The sequence below is a fragment of the Falco peregrinus genome, chromosome 15, assembly GCF_023634155.1.
Source record: "Falco peregrinus isolate bFalPer1 chromosome 15, bFalPer1.pri, whole genome shotgun sequence".
Taxonomy (NCBI): domain Eukaryota; kingdom Metazoa; phylum Chordata; class Aves; order Falconiformes; family Falconidae; genus Falco; species Falco peregrinus.
The window spans coordinates 6,495,799-6,510,205 of NC_073735.1; the positions used below are offsets into that span (position 1 = coordinate 6,495,799).

Consider the following 14,407-nt stretch of genomic DNA (forward strand, 5'->3'; position numbering starts at 1 on the left):
CTTCTGTGCCTCACCTGCAGTGATCCTGTAATGCTTGTACCAGTCGTTGCAGAAGACTGACTTGGAGTTTTCCTTATGTTCACATCACCTTCAGGTAGTATCTTCCCGAGCAGAAAGCAAGCTGCTTTTTCCTCCGCGCAGCACATCCCGGCGCTGGAAGCTTGGAATGCTGCACTGCAGAATGGAACAGCCAGTTCCAGCAGCACTGAGCGCTACCATTGCTATTCACCGTGCATCCCACTTCATTTTCCTTTATATAACAGACATAACGCGGGAAGCAAATGCCATGGCTAGAGCCCTTCAAGGGCTCTGCCTTTTTACCCGTCTGAATGTCCCAAGTTTACTGGGAAGCATTAATACCTGCCAGCCACCGAAGCAGCGAGTGCTGCTGGCAGCAGATGTGCAGTGAGACGCACAGGCAGCCCACACCGCAACCTCCTTCCTCCAGCAAACCGGTGGCAATAAGATGTTAATGAGTTTATGGAATCAACCGCCTGGCTGGGGGCAGCACGGGCTGCAGGTGCTCCGGCAGTGGGGGGTGTGGGCTGTGACCCTCGTCACTCCTGCAGGTTGAAGAGCCAGGAGCGTGGATCAGACCGGGGCACCCTTCCCCCATGGTGCAGAGCCTTTCGGCAGGGACATCAGTGGCACATCCAGCTGCCACACGTTGACCTGCTGTCACGCTGATGGAGCTGGAGGTGCCAGCCTACGGACGAAGCAGAAACCCTGTGTTCTTACCTTATAGAGTGACTATAATAAATTAATAACATTAAAGATCCCATAATGTTATACATGACAAGTATAGCGTTGGTATAATCCTCTTGGCCGAGGCCCAAGCCAGGTAATTATCCCCTGCCTGCCTCGATTTGCTCTGCGTGGGCAGCGGCTTGAGCATTCCTTTGGCGGCGATGCTCTTTGGAACTGTTAGCCACCAGCACCAAGCCACCCCGCAGCCACGCCACCTTCAAGGTTTGTTCTCCTTCCTCATTTATAAAAACATGTTTGATTTCAAACGACATCTTTGTGTAACGATCAGTATTCAAGGGTGAAATGTGTTGAAGCACTCATCTGTGATTGTTTATGTCAAGCACTGACCAAACAGCTGACAAGGGCTCTTTGTGATGCTGGAGGTGGGGGAGGGCAGCATGGAAAGCGATGCCTCTATTCATCTGTAAGCACCAATTTAAAACTAGGATATTACTGAAGTATGCACAAAACCAGCCAGAAATACAAACTGATTTCTTTTCTGAGGTCAATTAAGAAGCTGAAACTCAGTCTAGAGGTACAGGAGTTCATAAACTATAAAAAAAAAAAAAAAAAAAAAAAAGCTAGGATGAATGCTTGTGACTGCATTGCAAAAAAAATGTGGTGAGTTGCCCTTTTAACCTAAAATTCACATGAAACTGATTTCAAACTACAATTCCAAGAGCAGGTCCTGGGACAAACTCCAGAAATTATTGCTGAAAATTATTTTTTTCTCATGACATCTGAAAAGAGAGAGAGGGGAAAAAGAGTCTTAGCTAATGATTTTGTCACTTGGCTAATCATAAATCCGATTATTTTCCCATTCTAGAAAGGTGTCTAAATGCCAGCTCACCACACCTAGCTTTGTGTATCACCAAAACAAAGACAAATTACTCTCAGAGTGCAAATCAACATAGTTTAAAGATTGTCTATCCATCTAAGGTTACAGATGGGTGTTATGTTTTAACGAGTTAAATGTTTGTGTTGTTGTAGTATTTGAAAGCTTCTGTCAGTAAACTGTTTTATTAAATACTCCAACACAAGTCAAAACTTTGTTCCTGCAGCCAGACCAAATCATTCAACCACAAGAACCACAGAATAACAACAATAATCGTACACAGAATGAAAAAGAATAGCTGCTCAGACATCACCTCTGACTTTCCCACTCTTGGTCCTTCTGTATCATTCGTTTATGGTTGGGCTCGATGATCTTAAGGGTCTTTTCCAACCTGAACGATCCTATGGTTCTATGTTTCTATGATGCCTTTGATATTAGCACTTTACAGACTCCGTTGTAGTTTCATGCTCTGAGTGTACCAGAAGGCGAGGACGGAGCAGTGGCTCGGCCACCGCAGGGCTCAGCACTTGGTGCTTCACAACCATCGCCTGACTCCAAGGTAGAAAATTCTCATCTTCTATGAATTCCTATTTATTGAAATTTTAATAAATGTTCATTTCGCTGGCTACAAGAGAATCTCACGTGACAAGAAATTCAAGCTTATCTTGAAGGAGAAGCCTGCTTATCTTGTGCTGTTCATCCTCAACAGATTTGTTAAAAACACGGACTAAGAACTTCTCTACGGTCAACTTTAATTGCATCTTGTGCCTCTAGTTTTTGAAATCAGCGCTGTTTCTGATAAGCACTTTGGCATATAAGGTCATCTCTAAATAGGATTGCAAAAGTATCAGAAATAGCCCAAGAGTGAGAGCCTGAGCACGTGCGGGAGAGCCCTGTGCTGGGCTGCAGGTACAGCCTTGGTCCTGCCTTCACACCGAAGAGCTGGGAACTGGAAACAAGACACAGGTCCTGCCAGGGGCTGCCCCAGCAGAGCTGCCACAGGTCCTGCCAGGGGCTGCCCAGGGGTCACAGCCCCTTTGGGCATCCCTCTGCCCCAGCGTGGGGTTCTGCCTGGGCTGTGGGGGGGGATCTGCTCCCCCGTGGGCTCCGTGGGCTGGGGGCACAGCCTGCCTCACCAGGGTCTCCATCACGGGCTGCTGGGGCATCTCTGCTCCGTGCCAGGAGCCCCCCCACCTCCTCCTGCCCTGACCTGGGGGGCTGCAGGGCTGCTGCTCTCATCATTGCACTCCTCTCTCCCCCTGCATGGGTTTTGCACTGATTTCCAGCCCTCCCTTCTTAAATCCATCATCCCAGCAGTTCTCCCACCATCGCCGATGGGCTCAGCCATGGCTGGTGATGGGTCCATCCGGGAGCCGGCTTGAGTGGGCTCCATCAGGCATGGGGGGAGCTTCTGGCACCTTCTCACAGCAGCCCCCTGCTACCAGACCCTTGCCAGGCAAACCCACGACACTCCCTTACACCAAGAAAAATGATTTTGCAACTTTGTCCCTGCTGTTCAACCACAAACTGGGGCAGTGGCCAGAAGATGGGTCCATGATTAAACTGGGTTTTCTGTTACACATGGATTTCCAAATTTTGAAATATTTTTTTATTACATTATAGAAAGTACTTTAGAAAAAAGCACTAATTTATTACAATATTATAATTTCTGAGGAAGAAAAAAAAAATCATTCAGATTTTAGGGGGCATAAGTTCTAGCCTGAAATACCTCGCTCCCCCCATTTGGAGCAGGGCAGAGAGAAGTGCCTGACTTCACTGCTACGGTGAATCTCCTCGGCGTACTGAGGTTACTGGTGTAACCCTGGTGAGCTGAATCCAGGCTACAGAACATAAAAGACAGTATTCACCTACTTGACAAAGAGCAGAAATTAATTGTATAAGGAAGCCAAAAATATATTTCTATTGATGTTAAATATCTGTGTAATTTTCCAGAGTAAAGGCATAGCCTGCTTTCTGGAATGACTGCTGGGTTAACCTGCGCCGTGGTAAAAGCCAAACTGTACCTGGAAGCTCAGGCTGAAGTGTCCTACAAGGTGAAGCTCTACAGTGAAGATATTGACACCTCTACTCCTTGCCACAGCTCCTGGGACAGATGTCTCTATTTGACCTATTGCTGACATCTGCTTTAGCATGAGATTAAGGCAGCTGAGACAGCCCCCACCCTTGGTGTGCTCCATCAGGGTGTGCTCCATCAGGAGGGTCCATTCCTCTATTTAAATGCCAGCTTTCAGGCTTGTGCTCTCCCCAGGGCTGCCTGGTAGTTACTCTTTATACAGAGGTGTTGTGTAAACTGGTGCTACTGCCTCAGCCCGTGGTCACTATGTCTCAGGAGAAATACAAGGAACAGCAATTGGCAAACAAGTGTCTGTGAAGATGGGGCAAGAGCAGCACTGACCATCAGGGGAAAGCAAAAAGACGAGGTAAGCCAAATATTGCAAAGAGTTGTGGAGAACCATCAGGCTTCTGAGATTTGATCCAGCAGCTTGAAGTGGAGTTAAGGCAAAGTAAAACAAGGCAACAGCAAATTTCCTGCTGCCGCTCTCCAAAAGTCTTGGTGGAAAAATCTGTGGCAGATGCAGCACCCCAGGGTCCCCTGTGCCTTCAAGCACCTCTATGAGGTGTTTTTCTCATGGGCCCCAGGGAAGTTTCCTTGGAGGAGCCAGTGGTGCTGCTGTTCCTCCTGCTCCCGGCAGCTGCTGTAGGGTAGCAGCCAGCACTTGAGTCACACAGGATTTACAATCTGTCTTGGTTTTGAAGTCCTGAGGCTCATTGCCTGCAGCAAAGGCAAAAAGGTAACGTGCCTTGACCTCAGCTGGTAACCTGCTCCCTGATGACCCAGCTCCAGACACATCAACCCCTCCCTGCTGAGGCTCAGAACTTTTGAGATGTGTCCCCTTAATAAGCTGTGCTGTGGGTACAGGCTCCGGGGGCAGAGCTGGGAGCCAGCAGCGTTGCCTCCAAGCCAGCAAGGCAAGCACAGAAATAATGCCAAGGTTTGGCTAGCAGCTTTGTTGAGGAAGGTGGCTGTGCCGAGGCACCGAGCGCTCACAGCATGGCAGTGCTTGCATGGCAGGCACAATAGGGAACGGCTTGCATGGGGTTAAAACCTCCTGTCCCTCTGGATTTTTTTTTTTTAGATTTCTATTTTGATCCTGGGATAATGGTATAAATAACCTCACACATTACACTGTGCTTGAAGAAGAGTAAGAGGAAGAAGAGCTCTAGAATGGAAGAGCTAATTACAGTTTAAATGCGCAACAAGTATTCTCAAGGAAGATGCATGTTCCATATGCAATGTTAAAGGTACTATAAATAAACAGTTCTGCTCCCTCTGCTGAATATTTTGATCTTTACTTTGCAGCAAAAATAGGAGCCACTGCTTGAACCAGACTGGGAGTGTTGCTTAGCAATGGGAAAGGGTTCCCTCCTGCTCTGTCCAGAGGAATAAAGCAAAGCTCTCCCTTGACTCATTAGACAATGCACAGCACCGTGAAGAGGAGTTTTGGGGAAGTTTAGGTTCTTATCTGAATAAAAACTACTATGGCAGAAGCACGGAGCAATACACAAGTAGGAAAGAATGAGGGTAAAATCACCAGGCTAGTAATGTTACTGGGATTTGTTGTTGTTGGCCAAAACAACAAGGATGTGACCCTGGAAGGGGTGTTATGACACACCTTAGGCTTTCTCTGAGTGGAACAGAGTCAGATATTTTCTTCCTCCTGTTCAGATACTCCAGATTTACTTTTCCGTTGGGATTCTTCAGATTTTCTCATGATGCAGATAGTTATGCCGACTCACGGGGAAAACAAAGAGAAACCAAGCAGCTGACTGAGAGCTGGGTTGTGCCAGCGGAGTTTGGGGAGTCCTGGCTACTACAACAAGCCCCTATCTTATCGACCCCTGTTACGGACCCGTTACTCAGCCACCAGTGAATGGCTGCGCTGAAATCTGGAAGCGGAGTTGGGCAAAACATTTGCAGGCTCAGGCAGATGCGTCGCTGGAGAGACTGCATGAGCCCGTTATTCCTGTCACATATTACCCGCAATGCTCTATAGCCTAATAATAGGGATGCAATTGCAACGTTTTGAAAGCTAGACAGTAAATTCATGTAGGCTTCAACAATTTCTTTCATTTTGCATGGTTCTCCAGTTATACTTTAAGGAGCAGCTCAGAGGAACCGTGTGAAGTGGGTAAGTGCCCTGGAGAACATTGGCTTAGCTGGAATTACAATTGTGTAAATGTGGCCCTTTAGTATTTGCTACCACATGGCTGATTTGTTAATACTTTAAGCGTGCACATGTACACGTAAAGTCAAATACTGCTGAGGAAATATCAGCCTGACCCCAGGCACATAGTCTTTTAGCTGTCTTCAGGATCAGAAGACTCTTTTGTGGCAGGATTATTTTAGAAATGAAGCCTGGTCAGAAACATAACACTGAAATTTGCAAAACTGGCAGCGTGATTTCCTCACCCAGTGCAACAACTTTCATAACCACTTTACCTTTTATAAAGTAAATGCTGGTATTAAACTTAAGCACATCACAAATGGCTATATTTAATGGCCTGATTATATGGATATATCTGACTCTTAGTAATACTGTGAAAGAAATGCATTGTAGATATTGATTGCTAGTATAATTATGAGTCATTTCCTCTGATATAGTGCTTGTGCCAATGAAGGTTAGGATGCCCAAGGGGCTGTTTTAGGCTAAAAAAAAAAAAGAAAAAAAAGAGAAAGGGAGTGTGCCCTGTAGAATGGCAATGACTTTCATTCAGAAAACACCTTTACATGAAAGCTTGGCTTTGAAAAGAAAAGGATTTACATTCCTTCTAATGGAACTAGAATAATAAAACTAAAATTGGCCAGAGAGCCAGACACCACACTTTCAAAGGCTTTGCAATTTTAAATACACCTGAAAAAAACAAAAACAAATTATGGCTTAGATTTAACTGTCGTGTGAAATATGATGTTTAATATCCTTTAATGCAGTTTGATCTGGTACCATCAGGACAACTAGTATGTTCTGTGCTGCTGCTCCTCCTCGGGAATTGCTTTTCACAGACAAGTGTCCACTGTTGACATGTTATTGACATGTTGACATAATAATTTTCTCATGTGGAGTTTCACACATCTGTTCTAATTGTTCTATCAATGAAAATGAAACTTTTGACTCTGCATAAGAAAATGAAGGATGGTGGAAATTTGTCTCAGATACTGCCAGGGAAATCAGATTGCTTACGGTCCTTACCAGGATGCTGAAAACAAGCAGTTGTGCTTACAGGTGGTGGTGGAATAAATACTTAAAACCAAAAAACCCTCCTGGATCTAGATCAGACAGCAGCAGATGCTGTTGTAAAGTAATGCCAATTGCAAAAGTCGCTATGGTGAGCACGTAGATCAGGGAAGGGTAGTGGGTAGCAGGGGAGTAGGTGAGTTTACATCCCCTTATGAGGCTCCAGTTGCTCGGCTGTCAGCCTCTTATTTACTCACATCATGGTAACAGCCCTTTCTGTAAAGTGGATGAGGGGGAGGGGAAATAATCTTTCATTGTTGCATTTAATTCCATCCTACTGCTTTCAATATTGGCCTTTTGGTTAATGGTTCAAGCTAAGGCTCAGGGGATCTGCTTTCAGTTTCCTACTGGGCACAGATTTCCTATAGGGAAGCAGAAGGCACATCACTAAATCTAATTTCTCAGTATGTTCGGCTAAGGTGGCTTACTTCGTTTAGTCTGTGCTGTCCTGTGCAAGGACTGTTTTTTACTGTGCTTTTAAAAATTACCCAGTTCGATTCTCCTAAGCCCTCCACTAAAATAATAAGGACCTTGGGAAACCAAATTTTACATTGGCAATCCTCACCAAGAGTAAACTAGAAATATGAAATAACAGAAAAGAGGTTATTGAATTACACTGTCTTGCCAATACTGCTAATGGAGTGCTGTGAAATCTGCACGATGAGTTGTATATAGGTGTGATGATATGTTTATCTTCACGAGATTTATCAAAATAAGCTATATCCCTTAGGGACAAACCACTTGCCAAATGCACTGTCTTGCCCTGACTGTCTTACCTGACCAGGATCTCCAAGTCTTCAAAGAGCATCCTGACTGTTTGTGAGTCGGGGTTTTTTGGTTGTATTTTTTTTCCACCCCCCCCTCCCACAATGAGCACAGCCCTTCCCCCAAAAAAGCTGCTGCTGCTGTGCAGCTGGTAGATGTCTGCAAAAGCAATGGATCACCTCGATTGCCTGGAATTGCTCACGCTGTCACAGAGCCGTTTTGGCATTACCTAACGGCCACCCCATGAGAGACCAAACTTCTCTGGTGAACAGAGCTAATACCATGCACCTGAGACACCTAATCCTATTTTGACGGCTTGATTAGTATTGCTGCTAGCCTTCTACCTCTGTCGGTAGGTACTAACTGCCACGTCTCTTCATGTGAAAAGCTTTACACAACAGGCAATGCCCCGCGAAGGCATTCCTGCCTGTCTACTTTCTGTCGTTTGGTGTGCAGGAGATTATTTAATATTATGGTAATTTGGACTGGAGATTTACAGCGCGAGAACAGCCGTGATAAAAACCGCCTTCAAAAAAATCAAGGAAAGATTTATCAGGCAAACCTTTGAGAATCATCATGTGGCTCAAACTGGGAACAGCTGCATTGGCATCGCTTGGTGATGCCCACAAGCGGATTTGGCCCCTGTGTGTGCCACCAGGCTGGCTATGGCAAAAATTAAAATACTAATGTGGTGCCAAAAGATTTCATGGCCGAACTTTAACATCCCGAGTGAGGCAACCACCCAGATGTGCCTGGGTAGTTGCCTCAAAACTGATCTGGTTCCAAGATATGCTGTATCCCAGAGCCTAGATCCAGCCTTTGGTAATAAAGCAGAGGTTATATTCAGTTCAAGAACAATGATTCTGCCTCAACAGCAAGAATTTTTTAGGATCTTTTCTTTATCTCTGCATTTCAGCACCATCTTAAGACCGTTACGCAAAAATAGAAACACTACTTTCCTCATATTTTTATCCTCTCTACAGTATTTTTAGAGAAATGTAAGGCTGAGAGAACACAAAATCAGAGAGGGAGATTCTATTACTAGCCTTATTCCTCTCTGCCTTAAATCCAGTTGGAACTAAAAAAGCTGAGGAAGGGGAAGGTAACCCCGAAAGGCAGGGGAAATGCTGCGTGTTGCCTTAAACTATGCTCTGGGCTGATTATTTTTTTTTTTTAAATGGAATTCTTCCTTTTTCTGTTGGAGTGGCTGCCTACCTGTGGCTTTTTACACGATCAGCATAATCCTATTTAGTCACCTTTCAGCCAGAGGAAAGTCCCGGGCACGGCGCTGCCCGCGTTGTTTCGGAGGACCTGGCCCCAGGGTGGGTGCAGCTCTGTAGCTGGTGACACAGCTGAAGGGTTCGCGGGACGGCAGAGGACAAAGCCCCCCCCTGGTTACTCTTAGAGTAAGATGTAAGTAATAGAAATGAAGGGGAACGGGGAGGGCTCCAGGTAGGAAGCTGGAGACCCTCCTGCTGACCGGGTGCAAGGGATTTTGAGCGTGAAGCTCCTTAGCGCTAAGTCTTCTACGGGGGAAAATCCCCAGCGACTGACAGGCTCCTCAGGCTACAGCGCCCATGGGTCTTCTCCAAAATACGTCATGAAAATTATTTGCAGGGCTTTTAGTGCTTCTTAAAGATTGTATTTCCTTTACACTACAATATTTTTTTAATTACAATAATTCAAATCTCTGTTTATTCTCTATGCTTTTGCTTTCTCCCTCTGATGGAGACAGATGTTTACATCTTATTTATAACTTGCACCCCCCCCCCCTCCACCCATTGCGTTATTCTCTCTGCTATGTCACCTACTTGTACAATTTTCTTCCACAGAAACGGAAAGGTTGGCAAGATCCATCTTGCGGAGCCTTGGCTGGAAAGGAGCTACCTCTGCCCTCTTCTGAAAGGAGCAGGTACCATTCCTGCGGTAAGGAAGAAGAGGAGCAAAATGTTGTTGTAGAAGACCCTTTTAGGCTGTCTCTTGGACAACTCGTTTCCTCTTGGGGGATGGGCGAAGCTTCATTACGTTGCTAAGTAGAGTCCACTTGTCACTTGTGCTCTAGATCCATTTCTGGGGGGGGGGGGAGGGTGGAAATCTGTTTAGCTTGGGTCTGCATGTGAAACGGAGCTCCGTGTTGATAGAATATGGTTTCTCAGAGCTTTCATATGCGCTTGAACATTTCTGTCAGGCATATTTATACCGTTTTTTTAAAATAAAAGCAGATTGAGGGACGGATTTTTCCAATTAAGATAACCATTTATTGCTTGCTACCAAATGTTTAGCCGGAGACACCCTGTTTTAGTCTCTTCTACTCTAATTTTGCATATACTGGTTTTACACATCTATTACTCCACATAATATGATGGCGAGCCTTCTAATTGACATTAGTATAAATAAAAGCAGAACTAGAACAGCTGTTCTTTTAAAATAGCTAGGTATTAGTGATGGTTATGCTATTATTTAGAGGCACTGGGTGATGGATGTGCTTTAAATGCCTTGGCTGATCAAAATGCTTCAAATTAAAGCAAACACTGGTGACACCACGGGGAGATGCCAAAGAACAGCCAATTCATCCCGATGTACTTTTTACAGCCCCCTGATTTTCTGTGTTTCTGATCAGCTGAGAGTCTTTCTTTCCTCTGAATCGAAGCATCAGGGTTGCCTGGATGGATTAAGAAGATTAAAATGAGACATTTACTGCACACGGGAAGCGTAATGGTGTTATACATGGAAGCATACACATTAAATTTCAAGTTTTAACTTTGAAGATGGGAGACTTCTTTCCAAAGCTACATGGGAAGTAACTGCCAGGTAACTTTAGGGTTGCTGTTAGCTTGTTGATGGCATTTCCACTGGGAGTCAGACCCACAGACAGTCTTTGTGGAGTTTCTTTCCCTGGCTGCTTTCACTAGTTAGCTGGTTAGCAGCGGTCACGTGCATATTTCCATAGCTCTGTGCACAGAACAATTCCCTGTTTGCCCAGATGTGGCAAGCAAAGTCCCAGAGCAGGACAAACACCGAGATCAATGCTGGAGTTTGTTCCAGGTACGGAGATAAAACATCAAGGTTTTTAATGCCAAGATTCCGAATTTCTGGATTGTAACATTACCTCTTGAATTCAGATGACTTCATCCTCATTCTTGTGGTTTATGACATCGCCAGAAGAGCCTTACTAGTTAGTTTTGTAAGGTCTATTGCCTGAAGAGGGAAGGGGAGATACTCTTATTATTTTTTTTCTTTATTAAGACTTACAAAACGATCTGTGACAGAGAAGGGTATTTTAAGGGACTACTTCTGCTTGCATTGCCTAGCTGTGAAGTAGAATATTGATCTGAGGTGCATTTTGCATAGTGTTGTTATCCATCATAATAAATACCTACACAGCACAGAATAACGCTTTGGCCAGAGAGACTGTTGAAGTGCATTCCCTCAGTGTGCCACTAATTACGCCTATTTTCTGGAGCCTACCAAGAAGTAATAAGTCTACTTTGAAGTTTATAAATCTGGGTCTAATGGTTCCCACAGAAAATCCCAAGTAATTCTTTGCAGACTGTCTCTCCATAATGATGCCAGCATAAGCGGCATGTTGATGAACGTAATTTCTGTTGCTTTTCAATGATCAGCAAGATACAACATCTATCATTGTAGCAACGGTTATTACTGTCCTGTTGCGTCAGGTTTGAATCTTGGGATTTGACCTCAGTAGCAATTTTAGATTGTAAACTTTTCTTCTCAAAAACTGAACACAAGGCACAACTGTCTGCTATGTTATTTCTTTTTTAGTTTGACAGCTGAAGGCCTCTTTTGACCCCACACGATGCTTTAATGTCATAGAGAATTTCCAGTGCAGCCGGTAATAATCCTTCCTCAAATATCAGCCAGCGAACAGTTATGTCAGGAAAAGGGGAGTGCTGGCGATGGGGAGGGTTATTTTGCAATCTTTCGGTGATGCTGAAGCTGCACCTACCCTGTGAGATGCCTGCATCATTAAAACTCCACTTCACTTGTTCTTGTATTTGCACAGTAGAAGTAGCGGCATTAATTTGGTAGATACTAATTGCTGCTTGGTTGTAAGGCTGGGAGAAAATTTGTTCTGGATTTCCCGTTCACTTCAATGCAAAGTACCTAATTAATTCAATAATTAAAACTTGTGTTTCAATTATTGATTTGTGTGTTTTGCCCTTTTTATTTTATAGATCAAGGGAAAGAAATATGTGGGCACAGCCCATAGACATCTCTTAACAGCAAAATAAGGGGAGATATTTCAGGTACTGTACTTGGAACGCCTCCTTCAATTTGGAAATGCTGGGGGCTGATCTCTATTGGACTCTCATCATAAAATCCAGTTATGTTTTTAAATTACTTAGAAGCTTAAGTTCAGAGCAGACATTTGGTGTCTTTACTGTGTCAGATCTTTTGAAGAGAGGGTGAAAAAAGCTGATGTTTTTGGAAGTCCGCCGCAAGTGAAGCGGTGCCCCCTGCTACTCCTGTACTCTGCTCTGCCACCAAGTTGGAGAGGGCTTGGGATGTTTCTTACGCCACTGGCTCCCGTGTAAGTACTCCCCTTTACCTACCCTGAGGATTAACACTGCTATGTCACAGACTAAGGTATTGCTTAATAGGAATAAAGATAATATTGGATATCTAACACAAACAGCTACTCACAGGATGTAATAATTCATGCTACTTGTTGTATGTACAGTCTGTCTTCACATATCTCTCCGTTCCAATTTTATGCAATGTCAGCTTTTGGGGGAAAGAGCTGCCTTGATTCGTATAATGTTCTATGTGAGACTATAGTTCAACACATACAAACACTACTGTTCTGAAAGTACTTTGCTGGTTTGCTGATTTTTATTTATTTTTTTTTTTTGTAGATAAGATGACTGAGGTCTCACAGAAAAATCTCAGTTGCAGTTTATAAAAATGGACAGTTGCATCTTATAAGTTAGTGCTGTAGCCTCCTCATTCAACACAACTTGTGTGCTCCCACGATCTCTCATTATGAATGCTATAAATGTAATTTTTACAAGGTAGCTGTCTATCTAGATGTTCTTTGAGGTGAGTGGAAAGAAATAGACACTTGTGTAAGGCCTCTGGGAACTAGAACTAATTCTACAAACTCTTTCTGACAGTGCTAATAACGGCACGACAGCTCGGTCCCTTTCCTCTGTAGGAAATGATTGGGCACTAATCTGGCTGAATGCAAAAGAGTTTATCTAACCGCTCTGGGGAGAGACTCCGGAATTCCCTAGTGCCAGAAAGCCAGCCAGTGGAGCTGGTCTGGAAAAAGACCACATCTCATGAAACCATGTTTTGTGATCTTCTGGGGTTGCTTTGAGGGTCCCCTACCCTGAGAAGGGCGATGGCAGAGGGGGAGACCCAAGGGGACGCAGATGGCTCACACAATGTTTGTCCACATTTGTCAACCAGCAGTTGGAAGGATGGAGAAACAGGGTGGGAGTCTCGCAGGGTGTCCTGGTGTGATGGATGGTGGAGATCCTGCCTCTCTCCTCTCCGTGGAGATCCAGCCATGAGTTGATTTAATCTGCTGAAGCTGTGTAATAATTGATGTAAACTCAGCGTACTCCTTATGATAAGAGGAAAAGTATCTAACACGCACCCACAAATCGGCTTACTATTTTCAAGGTAAAGGATTCTGTTTCTTCTGAGGTTTTTCTTCTTTTTCTTTTTCTTTTTTTCTTTCTTCTTTTTCTTCTCGCCAAATACTCCTGGCGAGAGGTTGGCTTTCTGTTCCAAAATGGCCTGAGCTGAGCATCTGCATGACCGGAAAAACTTAAAATTAATATCGATGTTTCCCTGGATGAGTGACTTTATGTTGGGGGCCAGGAGGGATGCAGAGCCCAAGAATGCAAGTGTGCAGAATGGTGGGGACTGGTGTGAACTGGGAGAGCAAGAGGGAGTCGAGCCACAGCCTGTGGCACAGTTGAGCAAGGTTGCTCCCTGCGGATAATCAATCCAATATGGGGCCACGGGCTCGGCAGACCAGAGGAGCAGGGAAGGCATGTTTTCAATCACAGTGCAATAAGTAATTTTGTTTTTTCTTTTAGAGAAGGGGTTTTATAAAATGGCAAGGGGGAAGGGATTTCTCAAACAGAAAAGGATAAAATAATGTGATCTGGCCTGGAACAATCCTTCAGACCACTAACAGCAGAGTACTGGAGTGGATTGACTATGGTAAAATATTGTTGAAATACTGGTGTCACATTGTAGTCAAAGGGTGTTGTTTCCTTAGTGAAGTAATCTGTCTTCTGCCTAAATGGTTTCTACTTGGCAGTTTTCGGCTAATAACGCCTCTGTGCCATTAGAAGTCCTTACGTGTTCACAAGTACCCTAGGTATTTTGAATTTCATTTTAAAATAGCAACTACAATTAGCCAACCAAGAAAATTATTTCTGCATGTTATGACAAAGGTCTACTTCAGTTGAAGTGCTTTTCTCTAATACTAATGAAAGGAAAACACAGACTGTAGGCTACACCTGAATAAAATAAACGCTTACATTTTAATTTTATTTTTTTTTTCCTCAGAGAACTTTCTCCCCCTTAAAGCACAGCTCCCCTTGTCCAAAGCAATTAGATCCTGTGCTCAAGCCAGGAGGGCTCTTAGCAGCTCCTGTGGTTTGGGGGGGAGCTGGAGGAGCACTGTTGGGACACGATAGCCTGGAAAAGATAGACTTTGCCGATCGCAGTGTAAACCCTGTTCCAAACTGACTTTTCACCATTT

General features: G+C 44.3%; 1 long non-coding RNA gene across 1 annotated transcript; it reads left to right on the top strand.

The window, feature by feature from the left end:
- Positions 1-7,787: 7,787 nt before the first annotated feature.
- On the top strand, positions 7,788-13,335 carry LOC114012861 (uncharacterized). The gene is made up of 3 exons (XR_003555581.2): positions 7,788-9,075; positions 9,495-12,214; positions 12,540-13,335. It is a non-coding gene; the product is annotated as an uncharacterized LOC114012861 (long non-coding RNA).
- Positions 13,336-14,407: the final 1,072 nt, after the last annotated feature.